Genomic DNA, 21,170 nt, shown 5'->3' with positions numbered 1-21,170 from the left:
AAAGCACACAAGCAGAATAGTAATGTGTAAATGCCGTGGTGTTAAATAAACAGGGAGGACCATGAAAGTGAGCATTCCTTTTCTTGACTAGTATTTGATGCAAGAACATAGGAGACTTGGTGTGAGTAACTATTTTGAAGATGAAATTTAGAGACAATGCTTCCTGTTTGGAATTTTGCCTGCAATCTTATTCTGTATTGAACACAGTAAAATTTGCCACAGTACGTGGGGCAGGAACTAAATTTTGTAACTGCATTATAATCTTGGTTAGAGCAGCATAAACTAAGTATAACTCTGACCAGCATTGATAAATTACCTCTATAGTTAGCTTAAGGTATAGGAAAACAAAGCATCATGGAGCCAAATTCTGGTCATAATGTGTTTCCAACCTGTTTGGTATCAGCGGAAATCTTTTATTTGTTTATTGACACTTTAAATCATCCCTTTAGAGGCTAGCACAAATCCAGAATAACTGCTATGGCTTGACACCAGCATGGCTGAGATCGCGGTTTTGGGAGTTTTGTCAACATGAGAGTTTGGAAAACATGGAGCTTTGCTTTTTTTTATTAAAAAAAAGCGTAAGGGTGACTTATTGTGCTCTTCTGCTCACACAAGGTTTGCTAGAGCAAAGTGTGCTCTTAGGAGCAGGAAACCACTCCTCTCCCTTCTGCTTGATCGTTTGCCATGCTCAGCGTGCGAAGTCATTGTCAGAATCATCTGATAAGGAGGCAAAATAAATAAATAGAAGGACAAAAGTTGTGGAGCAGGATGAAGTGGAAAAGCCTTAAAATCTACAACATTCCTTTCTCATTAAAAAGAAATAAAATACCCCACAAAACACCCCAAACCTGTCAACAGACTCTTTGGCCCCACATCAGATGTGTGTTTAGTCGTGGATTTCATTTACTCATGTTATGTGGATTTTACTTTTTTATTTCAATTTCAAGGCATTTCATAGTTAACCAATAACTCGTAAGGGTTTCCAAAGTTGAAATATATTTGGAGTTGGCAAGACTGGAATATTAAAAAAAAAAAAACCTACCCTGATTTTCCCAAGCCAGTTCTTATAAATAGTGTGGGTATGCTACCCCATTTTCTGTCACTTCTACACGCAAAATTAAAAGCAGATAATCTGTCCTCATCCTTTTTTTAAGGGAGGCTGGTTTTGTGCCAGGCTTTTAATGATCACCTGTCAGAATTTATTTGTAATCAGCTGCCTGCATGACTTGCTTTCATTTCATTGATTTTTGGGTTTTTCCCTGAGTTGTTTGCAGCTGGGGGTTACAAACTTTTCTCACTAAAACTGAATGCTTATGTATGGTTCTAAAAGGAGTCGGGTCTCTTGGGGTACGATAAAGCACCTTAGCTTGAAGGTGTTTTTTTCTCCATACCATCTTGTCCTAAGAATAATAGGTTTGGATTAAACTCCTTTTTTTGAAAGGGTGAGCTCATTCCATTTCTTAAGATTTTTTTCCTCTGTTGCAGATAGGTACTGTGGCTTAATTAACAGTAGTCTGGTTTATTGTCAGATTAATGGATTTTTTTTGTGCTGTCATATAAAAATCTGACAATCTTTTTTTGTAGGGATCGTCGTGGATTTTAGTATTTGAGCAATCTTTAAAATACACAGTATTAAAAACATTTCTCGTGAAAATAAAAACAATCATTTAAAGTTGTCATAAAAGTGTTGAGGCAAATGTGCTGCTTTGAAATATTAAAGCTAGTCTGGAGCTAAATGTTAAAATTATTATAGTGGAGCCTTTTGGTTAATAAATCCTGTAAGACCTTTAAAGACTCTTTTAAAACTGTCATATGAAGAAAGGTTTTTTTTAATTGGTGTGAGCTACTGTTTCAATATACATGGCTGTTGTGATTTGTATTATTGTAATAAACCCAAGACAAATAGTATAAAATACACAATTTCAATAAAAATTAATTCCACGTGGTTGTATTATTTTTAGGAAAACTGAAATTTCCAGGAGATAGTAGTTCTTCTAAAAATGTTTTATCTCCACTGATTTTTATCTTAATTTTTTGATGGCCTTTGTGAGTATGTGGTGTGGACTCGGGCTGAAGCAAGGGTCAAACGTTGTGCTTCTTGCATCCCTACTTTAAATGACTCCGCAGCATTTAGCATCAGTATATCACGTGTAGTTGGGCAAAAATCTGAGACTTGCATAGGCTGTGTACGGGCAAGGAGGTATATGTGAGCGTGGAACACCAAACGTGGCTCCCATGCGTGCGTGGTGTAACTCGGACAGAGAGGTCTACACAGAAGTGACATGAGAAGATTTAATTTTGTGCATGTGTTGAAAGGCAAGCCTTACCTGTCTTTAGAAACCAGTGGTGTCACCTTGATATGTGTTTTATACTGCCTGTGGAAGTATGGAAGAGATCTGAAAATTTGCATTGCTTTTCAGTGAGAACTGGGGTCAGGTTCAGCAAAGCTGGACTGACCATGGCTCTAAACATATTACAAGATCCTTGTGGATCCTTGTGGATCTTGTAATAGTGGAAAGCTAACAGACAAAGCCCAAAACAACACTGTCTGGTTGTTGGAAAAATGTTTAGTCTCACCAGTTTGACATTTATTCTCTGGACTATAGCAAATAACAAAGTGAGCACCCACTTTCTTGTAAATTTCTGTTTGGGCAATCTATGCAAAAGCTGGTCTCCTTTGTGAAGAGAAGGGATGCAGGATAATGATTTTTTTTTCAAAACTGGAATCTATAGTACTGAAGTATTTCTTTTTCATAGTATCACTTTAAATCAAAATGCTACTTATTAATTTTAGCATTGCAGACAGTCATTCATTATAACACAGATGTATCTGAAACATTAATTCTCCCTGTAGTGGGTGCCGATTAGTCGGTTGAAAATTAGTCTTTCTCAGTAAAACAGTTATTTTAAAACTAGCTTTTAGAGTTACCTGTTACTGCAAACATGTTCTCTTATTTCTCCATCTGTTGCAGATCTTTTGTCTTTTGCTGTTTTTTGGTTGAATGTAAATCTGTGTTTAACTGTAGTGTAATTTAATGAAATTGGGAGTATTCATAGCTGTTTCTATATAAAGGGAGTATCATATTTTGAAGTTAGATAGGGGGTGGTTGCTTTTACCTGTCTGTTTTTTTCTGTGGGTAGCCCCTATTTGGGTGAACAGGATAGCAGCGTAAAGGGTTCGCACGGAGTGAATTAGAGTTCAGAAGCATTAGCGAAGTCTGGTGGAAGACTAATTAGAGGATTTCTGTTCTTTGAGATTTAGATGTGAATTTTCTGTTTGCAGCAAAAGCCTTGGCTACAGGGCTACGTCAGAGGGGGATCCTGCTGACACAGTGATGTCCCCTGTGTTGTTACAGCCCTGCTCCTTATGGAGGGTAGGGCCATGGGAAGTTTAAAAAAAAAAAAAACCCTCCTGTATTTGCATTCCTGTGACAGTGGTTTTCACTCTGCAGTGCCTGGATTGCTGGGTGCCTTAAACTACTTGCAAAGGATCTGCCAAAGATTAAGGGGAAAAAAATAGAAAAGCAAGCTTTGTAATCTGTTGCAGAAATACAGATGTGAGATATCTGAAAGTCTTTGCTTTCAGTGACAAAATAAGATTCAGAGGTGCATTCATCAAAAAGCTGAACACCATTTCTGTTTGAAGTGTGCTCCCCTCAGCCCCCCTCTTGGAAGAACACGAAGATTTATTAAATGCTTTATTGTACATACTCGGTAGAGAGATTTCATCTAGAGCACGTTACCCATTGCCTTTTACTTCTTGCATGGATACTGAATTGTAACAACTGACAGCAGGCAGGATTGGGTGGGTTTTGGTGTTTTTTTTAACTTGTTTGCGATAGGCGTACCGCCGATGGGGATGGTTTGCTCTTGCTCCATCCGGCTGCTCAGCTGCGTACTGGGAATGACTTGGTGAAGGGGGCAGCCCACAGAAGGGTGTGTGCAACACTCCCTTTATTGTAGTCTTCCTTCCCCTGTGTTTCTTAACGTGACCTCCTCTTCCAGCACAGCCTTTGTAGTGTGAAGGGCAGCATTCCCAGCAGCCAGCTCGTCTGCGGAACCCTCTCCTGAGCTCTAATCGCTGTTTACAAGCGGTTCAGGGTTACGTGAGCCCTGGTCCTTAGAGGTGAGGGCTTCTACCTGCAGCACCGAGAGGAGCCGGGCGCTTCCTCACCTTTGGTGTCCCACGTGATAACAAGGGAATGACCGGCTAAACCGCCCGGCAGGCTGTACCAGAGCTGCTCTTCACATTGACTCTCACGTGAGGCTCTGAATGCACCACCATGTGCTCCGGGCACGTGGCAGTCCCCTGTGCAGGCTGCTCAGCACGGCCTGTGCTACAGCAGCAGGCACGCGTGCGTGGCTGCGTGCTCCTGCCATTACCAGCCGGTGCCGAAATTGCAGTCAAGTGGAAAAGCGCAGCTCTGTGCGCTGCAAGGGGAAGGCAATATCCAGGCAAGCCTCGCATGCTGCTTTCTGGATCAAAGGAAGATGCAAAATATATTCTGGCAAATATTAAAAATAGCCTGTCACATGATAACAAGGGGAAAAAGTGCTGAACGAACAAGCCTTGTTAATGCTAGAAGCAAGAACACTGTGTCTCTTTCAAAAGATCTAATTTTAATATTTGCCATTAAATGTTGATTATTGGTTAAATAATTGCTCAACTACGTGAAAGAACTTGAAGTTACTTAGGAGTTCAAACAGTAAACAGCAAGAAAGTTCTTGGGTTTTGTACTATGCTTTAAAAATGTACCTGGCCTGATGCTTGAGTTCTCCTGTGGAACGGTGCCTTCCACGCAGATCCAGCCGTGTAAGCGTGTAAGGGCTGTCTGGTGTTAGGAAGAGGATATGCAGAGGGAGCAAGCGTGGGTTTTGTCCCTTGAGGAAGGTGTTTCAGGAATGCCAAGAGCTGAACTTGTTGCAGTTACCTAGGAAAATGCTGTGACTTTCTCCTAGCCCTGCTTCCCATCTCAGCGTGTTTGGCTGACTGATCGTCTGGTGCAGGGGTTTGATTTTTAAGAAGCGAGTACACCCTGTGGTCTTTCATGAAACAATGTTAGAGTTAAGAGACAAGACGTCATCAGGAGATGTATGTAAAGACATTGATGCTATCTGATTAGATGAAGCTACGAGGAAACATACTAAATTGTTGCAATCTCTACATATTTATATGACAGCAGATTGGCAGTTGTGGGAGCCAGCAGCGGCCAGATTCTGCCCAGCGAGTCTCAGCGATGAGTACTTTACTTCTCGTGCGGTGCCGCTGATTTCAGCACAGCTTGTTGACTGCCCTCCTTCAGCAGCTACTAGGTGGACCAGCAAATGTCACCATCCATTCTCTTCTCATTGATCTTTCTGGACTTTTTTAAGGGGGGTAGCTGGTCTCAGCATACCAGTGGAGTTCCCTCAGAATGGAAGGACATACTTGTCATCAGTAAAGAGTACTTTAAATCATTATGAAATCAGAAGCTTGGCTGGCAGAACGCCGTGCAGCTATTTAATATTTGTATTACGCACTAACGTAATCATTAGCTTGCTTTTGAAAAGTCTTACTTTCATAAAATATATTGCAATATTTTGTCAGGATTCCACAAAAGATTGTGAGGATCAGGAAGGAGCATTTCAACTAAGTTATATGCAAGAAAAACGGTGGTTTGAGCTATTTTATGTGAGGTAAATGGCGAAGGGTCTGGAAGAAAGCAATTGTTTAAAGCAAACCTCAAATCCAGTAGGAACTAATGGAGTAAGTTATATCTGAGGAGTAAATATAGAAAATGGATGTTAAAATGCACATCTTTGTCAAAATGAATACAGTATAAACAGATTTTGTAGCTTGTATGGCAATGTTTCATGAGCAAATGGCATCGAAGGAGCCAGCAAACAGCGTTAAAGAAGCTGTCTGTCACAAAGCTGAGCTGGGACCTGAGAGCTTCAGATGTAACGGGGGGAGAGCTAACACAGGCAGGTAAAGCAGTGTCTGTTAGGCATTTCATCATTTCTTTTTTCTGCTGGGGTTCTTCAGGGCACTTCAGCTTTGTGTAACTGAGGTGCCATCCATCAAGTTTTAAATGACTACAAGTTATTGTTCAACCTAATTTTCTGACCAGCTTTGAAGCTGTTGTATAGTTTTGCTTCCCTGTCCCATTCTCTGGTTGAACTAAATCTTGCCAGGGCTAAATTCAGCCCAGATTTTCATTGTACACCATCCAGCACCCTTGCTTAGCGTCTCTGATGTGGCACTCTTTTGCTTAGGGGTTCTCTGCTCAACTTTTAGAGAAACAGCTTTAGCTCTTCATCTTACTGCTGGTATTCTCTTGTTCATATTATTTGCTGTTTAATGAAAACAGGCATCGAGGATTTTGACACCCTTTGCTCGTAAGCTTGTGTTTTGGTGTGGCCACTTGTAGAACAAAGAATAAAAAATCCAGATTGTGTTAGGGTCCTAGAAAACTCAGGTCCTCGTTAACTGAAGTGAAAATGTAAGTTATTACTGGAACATAACTTGGCAGGTACCCATAGATCAATGTTTTAGCATGTGTTTACTACAAGCAGATGTCAGAGTGAACTATGGCAGTAGCTCGTCTGTGACAAAATGTAATCCTTAGATATTCAGGTGTATACACAGAGAAGCGAAAATGCATTTTGTGACAAAGATTGGCTGAGGATGGATAATGGTTTTAAAGGAAAAAAGTTCTTTTCCAATTAGCCTTAGGGAGCTCAGCTTGCTATAAATTCTTTGTTCTGGAACATGGCTGTGGACAATAGGTCAAAGATTAAGTAATTCATTACAGAGCTAGTTGGTACTCCTGAATTTAATAAACAAATGAATGAACAGGGCTCTCCATCCCCAGCAAGATCCATTACTTTGTGTGGCAATGACTGGACCTTAACTTTTTTTAGAACACTTGCAAGGCTCGCCACTCTCTTAATTCCTGTATGTGGATGCAGCGTTATTTGAGGTGACCTGATAACTCTGCAATAGTAATGCAGAGGAAGGCATCCAAAACTGAGTTTAAATGTGGTCTCACTAGGAACTGCTTATGACTTGAGATTCTGAGGAGGCAAGGAAAGAAACTGTAGATTGCCTTTTGGAAAAGGGAAGAAACATTAACGTGAAACTTTGAAAGACAAAATACTCCTGCAGAGCTGTTTTATGGAGCAATCAGTGTTTAGAGGATACTGCAGTAATAGTACTAAACCTTCTCGTAGAAGCCTATGTTACTCAAGGCTATGGAGTATAGAACAGACTCAAAATGAGAGGGGCTGCACTGAAATAAAGGAGATGATTTAAAATGGTTTGGTCACTTTCATAGACTCACCATTGCAAGGTTTGGAAGTGAGTCCCACTCCAGCAAGAAGTCAGTTTCAAAACCAGCTAGGTGCTTAGTAAGCAGGAACTGGCACTTAAAAACAAATCCTGCTCCTCATCACAACAGAGAGGGTTAAACTGACTTAATTTGAAGGAGCCTGCAGCAATCAGACATACCACTGTGTTCCCTCTGTCTTTGTGCTGCATAGTGGAAATACAGATGTTACTGACGTCTGTAATCCCTGCAGCTGTGGCCCCATGTTACAGCGTGGGGCATTTGGCCATTTTGTGTATGTAACTCTTGCAGCTCTGTCGCTGACTGTGATAGATGGATGTTGTGGGTTTTCTTGCATGATTTGCTGTGAAAGCAAACCTTATGCTAGGTGTGTATGGCCTCTTGTGTGCTCCTGATCGAGATTTTTGAGTACATAGGCTGATTATAGGCAAATGTGGCAAGCAAGTTGAGATTCTGATAGAGTAATTACACTGCTAAAATGTCATGAAAATAAATGACTGGATATGATAGGAATATGTTAGTGAGCAGGAAGAGCTGTAATGTTAATGTGCATTTTCTATATCAGAGAATTTACATAAAAACTTTAAAATGCCTGATGTGTGCGAAGTGCTTCGGTGAGAGCTGACACCCTTCTAGACACCATGAGATGGTGATTCACTTTGAGAAACAAATCTACAAGAAACGAGGTTTAATTGGTTGCCAGCGGGTGTCAAACTTTTTTCCACCATTATTCTTCCTTTAAAATCCTCATCTCCTGGAGTTGTGTGATTACATGACTCTAAGGTTTCATTTAAAAAGAGAAGTTGGAAAACCAGCTGTATGATTTGCAGGCGAAATCCCCAAAGCACCAAATGCGGGTAATGGAACAATCTTGATCCTCTGAAGTTGAGCAAAGTTATTTTACCTAAAAAGCTGAGCATTTATGCAGCCTTGCTATATCCTGTTCCTCTGGTGCAGCAGAAGTGCTCCAGCTCCACTGCCCAATTTGAAACTCCCTTGTAGTCAGCCAAGTTTAAATTTGAGGCCTGTTATCTTATCACAATTATTGCAGTATCACATGTGGGCACACGTCCAAGTGACCTTGTGTATGTGTCCTGCCATTCATTCTCCGCAGTGCGTTTTAGCCCGGGCGCTCTGCACAAAGCTCCCTTTTACAGCTTGTTCTAATCAGCGTAACTTTCCATCGGGGTCTGGGGTGGAGGTGGGTTAGAAGTGAATGAGAAACATGGGACAGTGAGAGTGGGCTAAAAATGTTCAGGGATCAAAGAGAAAAGTAGGTCGTGGCAGGGTATGTGTGCTGGGAGGAGGAAAGGGGGAGCAGGAGCTAGGGGAAGGCTTGTTTTCCTATTGGCTTTTTGAAGTTGTGCAATTTAAGAATTGGATTAACCTGATATGACTTTGTTTTTCTGCCAGATTAGATATGTTGAGTTTCTTGGCATTGTGAATTGTACAGTACATTGTGTGCTGTAAATATGGGTGTGTCGGGATAAAGCTGTAATGACACAACACGCTTGCAGTCTAATACGGCGCTGCTGGATCGACTCCCCTGCTCCCTTCGCATCCCCTTCCCCCTGCCCTGAACGCACATACTTGTCAGGGCATTTAGGAGTCTGTTACAACAGAACCACCTTCTGCTTCCAGCCCAGCACCGAGATGTTTCAATACCCTTTTTGGTAAGGTAATGCTTACCTGAGTCCTGAAAGTACATTTGGTCTGACACTGGCATCATACAGTGGTATACACTATATGAAGTGTCTTTTTTAAAAAAAAAAAAAAAAAAAAAGGCGGGGGTTGGGGAAGAAAGCTGTATGGAAACTCTCGAGTTTCATCCTGCTTTCTCAGAATTAAGTTGGCGAAATTTTATATGGAAATGTTACAATTTTTTTTTGCTTTGCCTATTTTTTTTATTTTTTGTTTTAAGCTAAGTCTAAGACATTGCCTTGAGCTTAACGTTGGGAGAGTAAAATTCAGGTGCAGTTCTGAAGTTACTGCAAGCGCCGAGCTCAGTGCCACTTGAGGTTCATCACAGCAGCATATGGATGTCTACGTTAAGTTTTGACGACAGTATATATTTTTTATATGTTCCATGCATTGTGAGGTAACTTCATGTGGTACACCCATCGTGTACATTGGGCCAGCCCCACGGAGGAGCCCTGTTCTCTTTGCTTACGGCAGGGTGAGGGAGGAGCAATGAGGACTCGGGATGCAGGCAGTGCAAGTCAGCACCTGGAGCTGGGTGGTCAGGCTGGTGAGTGCTGCTCTGAGGAGTGCTAAGGAGTGTGCAGGCACTGGGGAGTGAAAATGAGAATTGTAGGGCACCTCTGTTTAATTCCCACTCTCACGTCTCCAGCCTTCTCCTGGGACTGCAGCTACCTGAGCAGGTTAGTCCCAAGGCCCTGACCACAGCCTGGCCTTTGTCACCAGCTGTGTAGGGCCTGCCCTCTGCACCACTGTGAGTACAGTGATAAGCAAGAAATTAATTCCCCTGTTGGTAGTGAAGACTATTTTTCTTGGAAGAGAAGAGCATAGATATCCAGTATGGGTTTAAATCGGATACCAAGATTTTGCCGTGTTACTTAACTGTGTTCTCCTAATGCCTTACTCTAATTCACACAGGACAAAATGCAGTGTATCGATAAGGTGCAGGTTTTTCTGAAGTGGTACTGGTCTGGTCCTTATGGTGATTGAGCCATTTGTTGAGAGTAATACAGGCTGAGTGAATGGGAGCAGGAGGTTGACCTTCTGAACACCTGCATCACTTAAACTATGAGAGAATTAGGAAAGAGTACAGCATAGTTAAAGTTCACCTGTGTAGCCACCTTTTGAGGAGGTTAGACCTCAAGCCTTCAGCTACAAGTGTTGGACAGCTGCAGTTTGGGTGTCTGTCTATTTGAAACACCTCTGCTAAGTTGGTATCTCAGCACTTAAAAAAAAAAAAATCAGGGCCTAGATTGTCCACGCTCTGAGACCTGTGATTGTCCCTTCACAATCACGTGGCTGCTCACGGAAGGGCTGATCTGTTGGACTGGACATACCACCTGGTTTAGGACACACTTCTCCATATTCTTATCTGTTCAATTTTCTCAGTGCGATGCGGTTGAAGTCATTGTTGAAAGTCATGGTAGTTTCTGGAAGCTCTTCTGAACACGTGAAAAGAAACCATGAGCCAAACAGAAGGAAGGAGCTGGAGGTGTAATTGTCAACCCGTGCGTCTCTGATTTCACCGGCTACCGCACGTGTCTAGGTTATCAATTTATTTCTGTTAGAAAGTAAACAAATCTCACTTTTCTTAGGCACTCTCATGAGCGTTTCATCTGAGTTGCTCTTATCTGCAGCAGGGATGTGCTTCTCAGGGCTCCTTCGGTGGCTTCTCTTTCTGCTCCCGCATGCAGCGTGCTCTCAGGCGTCACGTGCACCTCTGGTGCTGGCCAGGGATGCTGTTGATCTCTTCCCGAGTCGGTTACTTGAAAACGTTATCACTGCTATCAAAATATACTACCTTATAATTGGGGCAGCTTCTGGCCCATTATGCCCTGTATGTTTTTTTGGATTGAATCCTCTGGCCAAGTTTTATCTCACTTCATGAATGTTCCTCAGTGCTCAGTACTACTGTCTGGTGGCTGTTCCAAGTAGTGTCAGCAAAATCTGAGCCATGGGGGACGTGTACCACCGTCAGGTTCATAACTTTCCTTTACTGGGCCCCATCCTGAGAGGCCTAAGTACCTCTAATTCTCCTGCATACGGGATTTGAAGTTGTGCAGTGTTTTTCTGAGCTACTCACAAGAGGCTCTCCTAATCCTGTACTGTGAAGAATTCAGTGTTTTTTCAGAATCAGGTCCTTTCAGGGTCTGCCTGCTTGGAGGAGACGGTGTTTAACTGCTTATGTCCAGGTGAATGCACGGTGCTCAGCACCTTCGTAGCATGTGCTGAGCCCTGTGAGCCCAATCAACCCCTACTTAAAACACAGCCCTGTCGACATGTGTTTAAGCAAAACCCCTTAAGTGATTTTTCTTCTGCCCTTTAGTTTATAGCCCGTGGCTTGTTGTTTCCCACTTTCTCACGTTTTCCCAAAGCCGCTGGTGTGTACAGTCTGAAGATCACATTTAACCAACACAAGGAAATCAGCTTGGCCCGACTGGCTTCTTTATCACGTGGCTGAGAATGTGTTCACTCTGTTCTGCCAGACTATGGCTAGCTGAGCAAAATACAGTGAAGCTCTGGGCTTTTGGCCAAGCTTTTATTTCAGTTTGGAGCTTACAGCCACATATTTGCTATTTGGCAGGACATCCACTGGGGTATATTTGGATAGTAATCTAGCATTGTTTTGCTGCCTTTTTCTTCCTCTTTTTTTTTAATACACAAATAGTATAATCCCAACACTTACTTTGGCCAGTCTGTGCAAGATTTCTCAGTGTGCACCGTTATGTACGTGCAGTCAGAACTTGTAGTCGTGACCTTTGGTAAATATAAGTCAAAGCAATTAACTTTCTTTTATTGAAAAATTCTTGATGTCCTACTCTTTGCCCCCTGTGTGCCGATAACGGAGCTATGTTGTTACTCTTTCCAAGATCAAAAGCTTCACTAGGGTTTGATTGAAGTCCAATTATGGAAGGAAGTAGCTTTGCTGGAGCTCTGAAAATAGCAATAATTGTTAAAATAATAAAGTCTGTCCTTGTGTGTCTTTTATAATCTGTAAAACTTCTTTTTGGGGGGAAGAGGGTGGTTTTCCTCTAGTTTTAACATGAAAATATTAGCAAATATCTCGGGGAAATAGGAGTGTGCTGTTAGAAGAACAAGTATCCCACTCTGGATTTGGTACTGCAGTCCTGTTCTGCATCCCAAGCTCGCCTTCCTCCAGAGCTGTTTGCATGCAGCCTGACTCATGCAGGAAAATAAAGCTGGATTTGATTTTTAACAGTATGGGAGGCTTTGGGTTTGGGGGGATAAAGCCTTTATGATGCAAACTGATTTATTTTTCTGTGAAACAAAAATGGGCTTTTCAGAATACAGTGTGTTTTGGAAAGTTGGCTCTGGATTTGAAACCCTAACATCTCGGATGGCACCCTTGAATGAAAGAATAGTACAAAAGCACAAGGCTTCAGAAGGGGGCACAGAACATTATCACAAGCAGTGGTGTTACTTTATGAAGGGCCATATGTCTCTCTTGAAGTGTGGGGGTTTTGGGTTGGTTTCATACAGGCAGTACTCAGCCTGGAACCCTGTTCTTATGGCTACTTTATCAGACTCCTTGAGCTGTGTCTGAGCAGATGGGCACTAGCAAATGCTGGCATACATTTTTCCCCCGAAGTCTTTATGTTGTTCTGTAGAATGTATTTACAGATGCCTTCTCTTAGTGTCTCCTGCATCCTCAGAAAGAAGAGAGCCTGGGAGAAAGAAACCCCTGGGAAGCCTCGGCTGGTGTCGACTGACAGCGGCTGATGTCGACTGACAGCTTCAGGCAGGGAGAGCTTGGTTCTTGATGTTAGAGCTCGGCTTGTGTAAATGTCCGTTTATCAGCACTCGGTTAATTGAAACATCAGGATGAATAAATACAAGTTGGGATGAGAATATGGAGGGTGCTTAATGAATCTCTTCCAGCGTTTTTCACTGATTGCTGTAGGTGCTGCTTTGATAATACATTTATGTCTAACTAGAGTTTTGAACTTGGATAAGCTGTGGAAAAATCTTGTTTTTTTTTAATCTCATGTGCATATGCATACAGCTTATATAGGACAGTATAAATCCCCGTGTGAAAATCAACTCTTGTACTTTCTCTTTAGACTCAAACACTAATTACTTGAGTAAAATCTTTGTGTTATACATGAATGGTATTGATTTTTAAGCCCAGAGGATTTTACAGATCCAGCGAAGCCCATTGATTGTCACGTTTGTCACATGAATCTTTAGAACTATAATTTTCTTAGCCCCTTAAATTACCAGGATAGGACCTGTTACTTATTTGTGAGAATCTCGCTGTTATGCTCTGTCCATCGCAGTGAGAATTTAGTCGTCATTTGCTTCAGCATTTTTGAAATGGATTTCTTCTGACCATAGGATAGGTTTAAGATCACTTTTATGTCTATATTAAATATTCTGCCTGAAATAGTTCAGTTCCCTGCTCTTACCAGGTTTGGATGGGTCACCGCTCTATGAATTGCTTCATTGCCTTCTGAAAATCTTGGCTGGAAAAAAAAAAAAAAACAACCACCTTAGCGAGGGGTACCCTGTTGGTCGGCTTAAAGATGTTTATACAGTCAGCAGCTCTAGCTGCTCTCCGAAGCAGCCTTGCCTGATCTCCAGGAGCTGCTGAAACTCATCAAGCAGGTTCCTGTTAACCAATTATCCAGTTAAGCAGAAAGAGGAAAGGTGTTTCTCCTGCTTGTTTTTCTTTGCAAAGTTTAACTCATTCTTCCCCGAGCTTCCGTTATTGTGAGCATTTGTAACTCTGCAATAACAGCAAGGTGAGTAAGAAGAAGATTAGGAGGAGTCTCTGGTCCTGCAAATACTGAGCTGCGTCAGTGTCTAGCCCCCAGCTGGGCAGAAACGTGCAGTTTCCAGCATAAATCTAGACACTGATTCTTAGCTGTAAGTCCTACCCAGTGTTCATCATCTAGCTTTTTGTCCTGCATTTTAACAAAATATTTACAAAAACAAGTCAAAACACTCCCCACCCCAAAGCCAATAATGAATGTCCCATTGCTGCCAGAACAAATCTGTTGGTTCCCAAACACTCCTGCTGGGTCTTATTGGAAGACTTCAGTTGCTTGCTACATAAGTGGTGCAGGTGATTCAAAAAAGCTCTTTTCTCACACAGCTTTTAAATATATGCTGGGGTGCTACCAGACAGCTTGATTGTCCACATCTGACCATCTTCTGCAGTGATTGTTAAGACAGGACCTGTCCATGATGATTTTAATGGCTATCAGTGCTAGATGTGTCTGCCGAATTCAGAGGGATTATCAAGTGATAGGGCAGTTGTCAAACAAATAATTTCGCTTGTGATTACTGGAAATAGTAAATGAGTGGGTGGGATAAGGTGAAAAGACTCCTCTCATTCTCTGCTGGAATTACGAGTATAAGTGACTTTCATGACTGCCATAGCAAATGATAACTTGGTAAAGATTTTTCTTCCTTCCTATTAGTTCCATGAGTAGCAAAATCTCCATGGATTCTCTGACATGTAACAGAGATCGTGAGGGCTTCTTTTGGTCAGGGAATTAAGAATTTCTTTGATGTATATTGTTTTCACAAAGCTTGTTAGTAATACATGTTTGAGACTGATATACCTCTGCCAAATTTGTTTGAAATTGGCCAACAGCTTCAAAAGTTTTTGGGAAGAGGCTACACGGTTGTGCACAGCATGCACACAAAATTTGTTTCTTTAGGAAATTGATCTAAAGAGTAACTGTAGTTGGGCACTGAAATGAAGCTTACAAAGTGATCAGCAGAACTAAAGGCTGTTTGGCATCTTAATTGCGTACACAGCCTTTAACCAGGGACACAAGACAGTTCTTGCCCAAGGGTTAGATCCACGTAGGCAGACTTCCACCTGCCCAGGGCCTGTCCTTGTAGCAATGAGGTGCAATTCGGTGACTGGATTCGTCGTTTTGCAAGGGACTGGAAGAGCTTGCAAAGAGGCAGGCACAAATACGTACGGGCTTAGGCTGTGCCAGAGCTTGAGCTGGTGTCTGAGCTGTGCTAGCAGCTCAGGGCTTCAAAATAGCCTTTCATTATCAATAGGTTTTCTCTAGTATCCTGAGTAGCCAGAAGGAGGAACTGTATATTTACTAATGTTGCTTATTTTTTTTTATTTTTTAAAGGAAAAATCTGTGAATGTTTGAGTTGGAATTCATGTTAATAACAAAAATTCAATAGAGCCTTTCAGTCATTAGTATTTTACTGAGTTTTACTCGTGCATGGAATATTCGAAGACCTTACCCTGGCAGTGAAATGGAGGCAAACAAGGTTGAGCAAAGTTCCTGTGACAGTCAGCCAGGGAGCTGCAAAGCCGGGGTGGCCACCTCGTGCCCAGCGGGTAGGAGAAATGTTCCCAAACAGGTGAAAATAAGGCTGCTGCTTCAGTAGGTGCTGCTTCCAGGCTGCAGGTTAAGCAGCTGAGGTATGTGAGCTGAACAGCATACTGTGTGCGGTGGATGGAAGTGTCATCTAAGTTGGGTGTGAGCGGTGCGGAATGTATGTACATAAATAGACCCGGGCATGAGGAAGCAAGGTGTTTGTACCTGTGAATGGATTAGTTACTTCTGGTGAAGTGCATGAGAACACAGGGTTTGCTTCTGTAGGAAAAACCCCTTAAAGGTAGCACGAAGCATCTTTATCATGAGACCTGCTCTTAATTTATTTCTGAACCTCTGGAGCACCGTAAATATGGTCAATGCTATTTTCTTTATTCCTTCTGCATATGTAAAAGGAGAACAAATAAAAATGTTACAGACTTCACTACATTTTTAAAAGTATCGTTTATATGGTGCCGCTCTGTTTTCTGTAATTTTTTATATCCAAAATAGAGAGCTTTAGAACAGAGGAAGAACTGCATATCTGAGTTTAAGATAAAATAAGATGATCTCTGTGACAGAGACAGCAGAAATGATGTGATATGACAGTTGCTGTAGCAACACCACCTACTTCATGAAAATCAGAGTTAACAGGAGTGTAAAAGGTAAAGCCCACATAATTTTCCAAGCCTGTGAATTGTTGCTGCCCTCAGCTTGCAGTGCTTTACATCTCTCCAATGTTTCTCCTTTCATTTTGGCACAGGTACATGGCCAGCTCCTGCAGACCTGTGCCTGCATTCAGCAGGGCATGTTGTGGAGCTCTGCACGGGCAGCACGTGGCCTGCTGTGAGCAGAGGAACAGAACGCGTAGGGTTGGGCCCCCCAAAAAATCCGCACAGAAGCCTTGGACAACAAAGTACTGTAAGACCCATGCTGTCTGTTAGGTATTCCACTTAGAGAATACAACCACCGTCATAAAAAGGAAGCCAGATCATCCAACGGTGGGAATCAGCTTATTTGTAGGAAGGCACTGTTATATTTTAATATAAATGGTAAGGATTGTTGAGACCGAAGCTGTCAAAGATAAGTACACCATCCCTTTCCTCCCTCCCAGATAAACCCTAAATAATGGTGTTGCATGGCAGTGATACATTGCCCCTGAAAGTAGGAAAGCACATTGTCTTTGATCGGGATGGTGTTGAGCTGCTTGTTTGGCTGCTGCCAAGCGTCGAGCACAGCACACAAAGGCCTTTGTTCACTGGCAGGCAAAATTACTATATTTGAAGGGGGTAGAAGTGTCTCTGTTAAAGAAATGTTTCAGTGCCAAGATATTGTTTGAAAGTTGGGATGTCTGGATTGGCAACTAATTTTGAAATTTGCAGCTATGGCTACTGGAAGAAAAATGCTGTATTAAAAATACATTTACTGTAAATAAGGTTGCCATTGGCTTACAATTAATGGTAACTTTCAGAAAACAAAGTCCTGTTTGCTTATGTATATATTTTAAATGCAGACATATTTAAAAGCTTCCGTACTATGTGAATTGCTAAGCGATTTGCCAGTTCATGTTGCCTTAAAGACAACACTCAAGCTATTTAATATTTTTGAGTGCTTGGCAGTGGAGGACCAAGCAGTGTGCAAAAAGTAAAATCTCCATTACACGCAAACTGGGGGAAAAGAGGAGGTCACAAGAAGGAAAATAAGTATTAGTAATTCCAGGGTTTCTTCAAATAATATTCTATCATATACCTATTTCATGACAGCTATTTTTAAAAGATAAAAGCTTAAAGATCTTGGTAAGTGGTGTTTTCATTGGTCACTTTTCTCTGAGATGTTTTGCTTATTTTACCTTCATCTCTCTACGAAAATGACTGCAGTTCTTGAGTGCAGAAATCACTGCAGGCATCAGTTTGGGTTTTGACACTCAACACCGTAGCGTTTTCAGCTATTTTCTGGTGCTAGATGACTCTCTTACATATAAAAGTGAACTTATGAGACGATGTCTTGCCCATTGTTCAATGTCGTCATATCTTTTTACCAGACTTAATTTTGCAGCTCCTTGTTTTTTGTCTGCATCTGATGTGCTACAAAAACCTACGCTGTGCAGCAGCTGTAGAGAAATACAGGCCCACTGGTAACGTCCATATGCAACAGTCTGGTCTCCTGGAATTTTCCCTAGGCCTCGGTTACATTTTCCCTTCCTCCTCTGACTTATTTTTCTACACAATGACTGATGCATTTCTATACTTTATAAATGAAGATAAATATATCAATAGGGAAGACACAACCACACGCCCTTGTGCTTTCTTTGTCTGTGCTTACTGAGAATAAAACGAATATGTGAAACCAAATTAGGCCTCTGTGGCTATTGGGCAGTAAAAAAAAATAAAAGTTTTGGGGTTTTGCTGCTTGTTTTTTTTTTCTCCAACCGTGTTAGGGGGTCTTAAATTAAGTTGAAGAGAAAAAAAGATGTACTAAGTGTTACACAGAAGGTTATGGGAACAATGCATCCTCCTCCTGGCATCTCTACTTCTTAAAATGTGATTGTTACACAAATCACCCTTTGCAAAGCTTTAATTTTGTCACCAAAAGAGTGTAGTTTTTATAGGGAATAAATGTAAATAAAATAAAAAGCTAGTGCAGTAGTTCAACTTTGTGCTGTGTACAGAACAGCTCAAAAGAGAAGGCGAGATTGCAAGTTGCTGTAACTCTGTCCAGTGACCCCTTTTTCGTAAGGGATATATTCAGAGAGCAGCTGATAGCATCTGTTGTCTGTCTCTCAGGCCTGCCATTAGCTACTGACTGGGAGTTAGAGGAAATGTACCTGTTTCACGTGGCTTTTCCATGCCATTTGAAATCTCACTCACCTCTGTTTTGATAACACACCCAAACAAGATGGGCTTGGGTACCAGAACTGGGTAATAGATACATGACTCATGGGTGGCATATGCTTTCAGGATTACATGGTGGCTTTGCGAGACCTGTTTACTGACTGGGAGCGTGCTGTCCTGGATGTTCATTAGCCAAATAAATAGAACAATGTGAGAGGAACTTGGTCGGGAGTCTTGCAGAGAACATTGGCAGTGACACGAATGCAACCTGGGGACAAGTGCCATCTTTGTTTTGAAAGGGGTGTTTATGGATGCCATATGTGGCTGTCACCTAAAGCAGAGGCTCAGCTAAAGTGTGCTGGTTGAGGATTGACTTACTAAAGCTGGGTCTAAGGAAAGAGAAATGGATTAACAGATTAACAGTTCTGATGCTTTTCTGGATCTTTCCCTTTAAGAAAATAAGGAAGAATTGTACCTTCTCAGGAGCCTTACTATATGCAAATGATACTCAGAAGGATGTCACGAAGCTCCAATGCACCAGAGAGTACCAACATCTTGAAGTGAAACGTGCTTCTGAGCCGAGTGTGAATTACAATAAAACACCTGCGTCCCTACAGCTTCTCTTCAGGCCCTGTCCCCACTAAATGTCATCTTGGCCTGTCTTTTGTAAGGAAAGCAGCACCCTACCAAAAAATGAGTAGTTTAAGAGGAGTGTGGATTTTGGGCTTTTCAAGGATCCCAAAGGTGAAATGAATTCCTGTGACTTGTCCCAGGAGCAGGACAACCCCCTTGCTTTCTGTGTAGCATTTGTGCAAGTGAAATGTTCCAAATGGGGTCTGCTACTTCCAGCGTCCTGAACAGTGGTTGTCAGGAGCTGCTTTGAGTGGGGTTTCCTGGTAGCTGTCAGAAATGGGGCCTCATGGAAGAAAGTGCTGCCTTCATGCGCGTTCAAGGGTAAGATTTTCAGAGTGTGGATCTTACAGAAGAGCAGAGTCCTAAGTACAGTAGACATTGTGGAAAATTTTACCTGGTGGTGCCTTGGATTTATTTATTGCTTTTGAAGGGCCATCAGGCATAGCATATTACATGCACATAATGCTAACCACATGCAGGAGTTGCAAAGTCAAGCCCTCAAAAGCCTGCAGACACCAGAACGAAGGCCACGTGTGCAGCTTCAGATAGCACAGCCCTCTCCTTCATCTGCTCTGAGATACAGGCTTTAATTACATATCCTCTTTTTTTTGCCTTTCCCTTTTGAATGCAGAGGTCAGACCAGCTCTGGGTTGAATCAGGGCTGCATCAGGAAGGAAGCAGTTGTCTGTAGGATCTTGGATCTTGACCTCATTTACTGCAGATGTGACAGGACACGAGGAACTGCAGGAGAAGGGAAAGTCTGGCAGTAACGATGGAGCGATTTTGTCTGGAGAAACTGGATTTTGTTACTTCCTTTGCCATGAAGTTTAGTAGAATTCCGAGCAAGTCAATTAATTACATTAACTTGTCACACTGAGTATTTGCTTCCCGTTTCGTGAGGAGCTCAGTTTGAAACCCTGGGTAGCCCTCACGTATATCGATGTACAGCCCCCAGCCTGCAATGGGAGTCAGTGACAGATGATGTGAAATGCAGACAATGCCATGGCATGTTGAGAGGCTGCGTACATCTGATTTAAAGTATCTATACCTCTCTTCTTCACCTGCAGAGAGGAAGGGCTGCCCCTTCTTTCCTGTGAGGATTGAGGGGAAAAAAACCTCTCTGTGAAGCACGCAGATGCAGGAGTCAGGAATGCTGGAGCGAACTCCTGAAAAGTTGCTGGTTGTGTCTGCAGAGGAGGTTAGAGTAATTTGTGGTGAATAATGTGTGGGTCCATCTGGATAAGTCAAAATGGGGGAAATGAGTGAGTCCACAACAACAACTACTCTGTGGACAGAAGAATTACGCGATCAAAAGCTTAGAGATTCTTGTGACCATGACCGTGTATTCTTAAAACCAGTCTTGTAGAATCGCCTGAATTTAGTTTTAAAAGTGAATGGAAAAGACGACCTGCATTTTCTTCCTTGCTACCCTAATGTTGCGCACATTGGCAGGGAGTGGGCCTAGACTGGGGCCTGGCAGCGGCCCTCAGGCCTGCAGCTGGCACAGGGGCTGTGAGGGGCCGAGGGGCGGCCGGGGGCCCTGGGGCTCAGCACCGGCGTCCTGCTGGGGCTTAGCACCAGGGGGCTCTGGGGTCAGCACTGGGGGGCTCTGGGGCTTGGCACCAGGGGCTGCGCTGGCCCCATCAGACCACTAGCACTGTTTGGTGAAGAGCTGGCCAGAACTTTTTAACAGGTTCAAAACAAAGTATTTTTGCTGAAACTTTTTCGGGAAGCTGAGGAACCATTCTGGCAGAAACATAAATTGGCGCATACAAATCCAAACAGAACGGTTGTAATCTGGCAGAGGTCTAAGGAACTGAAGACGGCATCCTCTAATGGGAAGTGTCAGGCAACCTTAATAAGACTACCAGTCCTGCCTGTAATAATAGTGCAGAGGCCCAGAGCAGGAGGCACACAATGCTGAGAGGGGAAATTACAATGCTTTCATAATTAAATGCACAAGATTTGTAAACAATGCTGATATCTTAAAAAAGTACATGTTTTAAAAACACTCTCAAGTGCCAGTCTTTTAGTGTGTGTTAGGAGCAGTGAATGTCTTGTGGTTGCGTTGGATTATGATACTTCTTTCCGCAGGAAGGGTTTGCAGTCACCCCAAGTTCTGCAGAATGAAGTTTGTGTAAGATAAGAAATAGAGGAATGTCTGTGGGGGTTGGAGCAGTGGGCGAAATACGCTATTGCTTTGGAAGAAAATAAAGCTCCTCTAATAATTGCTCACATAAATGCACCCGAGGGTGAGGTATCTTCGTCTCCCCAGGCAGAGTGGCTGGTTTTGCCTGTCCATGTGAGGGCTGGAAGATGAGGCTGTGTGGCTTGTTGTGCAGGTGATGGTCGTAATGGCCACACAG

At 42.4% G+C, this 21,170-nt stretch overlaps 1 protein-coding gene across 2 annotated transcripts in view; it reads left to right on the top strand.

Moving 5' to 3' along the window:
* The window catches only part of HLF (HLF transcription factor, PAR bZIP family member), a 35,913-nt gene that overhangs the window by 2,025 nt on the left and 12,718 nt on the right, over positions 1 to 21,170 (top strand). The window lies entirely within an intron of this gene.

Source organism: Anser brachyrhynchus (genome assembly GCF_964034855.1).
Source record: "Anser brachyrhynchus genome assembly, chromosome: 18".
In the NCBI taxonomy this organism is placed as follows: domain Eukaryota; kingdom Metazoa; phylum Chordata; class Aves; order Anseriformes; family Anatidae; genus Anser; species Anser brachyrhynchus.
Note: the sequence above shows the minus strand (reverse complement) of the source record. Positions and strands in the feature narration are given on the sequence as shown.